Source organism: Limulus polyphemus, unplaced genomic scaffold (assembly GCF_000517525.1).
Source record: "Limulus polyphemus unplaced genomic scaffold, Limulus_polyphemus-2.1.2 Scaffold4596, whole genome shotgun sequence".
Classification (NCBI taxonomy): Eukaryota; Metazoa; Arthropoda; class Merostomata; order Xiphosura; family Limulidae; genus Limulus; species Limulus polyphemus.
The window spans coordinates 48,354-49,741 of NW_013670206.1; the positions used below are offsets into that span (position 1 = coordinate 48,354).

Sequence of the window (1,388 nt, forward strand, 5' to 3'; positions counted from 1 at the left end):
CTTACAAAGATATTAATGATATGTTTGTTTATGATTTTGTTGCAAAACGTTTTCATGCAAATACATCCTTAATTGACGTGTCCTTTTATGTATATCAGATTGCTAAATCTTTATTGTGAGATGATTAATAAAGTGATAAAAATAAATGTTTTGTAGAGAACTTTTAATTATGTTAAATCAATAATAGTTTTACATGTAATTGAATCTAGTAGTTGTTGGAACGTTGAGACAATGAACTCGTCATCCTCTTTTTTTATAGAAACGCTACTCTTAGTAATAAGTTAGATGATAACATAAAGACAAGCTAGTGAAATAGTAAGTTTTATGTTAAATTATTTAGAGATTTCAATAAACGTCCTTTTCAGGAAAATAAGTGATTTGTCAACAACATAATTATGTGGATAATAACAATAATTGAATTACGTATAAAATGTCAGGGAATGTAAAAAGTATGATTAAACATAGAATTAATGAATTAGTGTTTCATACATAAACCGACTATAGATCATAATGAAATCTAGCCATTGATTACAAGTTGAAACAGGTTAATCCATTTCGTGGAACTATGACATCATGTTTGCCTGTCATGGTGGCCTAGCAACAATCCCTCTGGTAACACTTTGTGTAACTATGACGTCATCGTCTCTACTCTTTCCCTTTGGTGACACTTTGTAGAACTCAAACGTCATTGTCTCTACCTCTTCCCTCCCTATTATCTGAGGTCGACAGGAGTGTAATACGCTCTAGCAGCAAGACGCGCAGTCCCTGCCCTAACTACTCACGTTTTACGAGTTGAAACAAAGAAACTAGAAAAAACAAAGAATAAAAACCTGTAGTAAAGAAAAAAAGTAGCTAAAATGTGTTTATAGCAGTCTGTGAAACTAACTGAAGCTCAATTATTACAAAGTAGAGTAAATTGAAGTTGTAATGAAGATAAACTTAGCTGATTATGCAGAAGTCTCTCAAAGTGATGAGCATATGGTTTTAAACGAACTGTGCATGCGTATTTTAAACCTAAGTAAGTTGAGAAAGCCCATAGAAATTGTATTTAGTGTAATGTTTCATTTTTTAGGAAATTAAACGCGGGTTAAGTATTGTTGGTGCGAAATACTTTGCAAATAAAAAACTAAAATTGAAATTTAATCCAATCGTTGCCGTCGTCACGTGATGATAACGACATTGTGCCATCGTGTACCATACTTGTTGCATTAAAAAGTTTGACTAACCAAAAACAAGTAAGATGATTAGGAATTGAAAAGCCAATATGCACTCTAGACTCCTCGGACAAAGCTTTTTTTTAGCGATAAAAGATTTGTAGCGTTTTATCAAGCAAGTATAATGGTTTTTATGCTATAATCATGTTTAAAGTTGTCTAACAAATTGCTATC

At 31.8% G+C, this 1,388-nt stretch overlaps 1 long non-coding RNA gene across 1 annotated transcript in view; it reads left to right on the forward strand.

Annotated features, from left to right (window-relative positions):
- The first annotated feature begins 842 nt into the window (after window positions 1-842).
- LOC111088857 overlaps window positions 843-1,388 on the forward strand; it is a 23,576-nt gene continuing 23,030 nt past the window's right edge. Inside the window, exon 1 of the long non-coding RNA XR_002613245.1 lies at window positions 843-911. This is a non-coding gene — a long non-coding RNA (uncharacterized LOC111088857). The remainder of the gene's footprint in view (window positions 912-1,388) is intronic.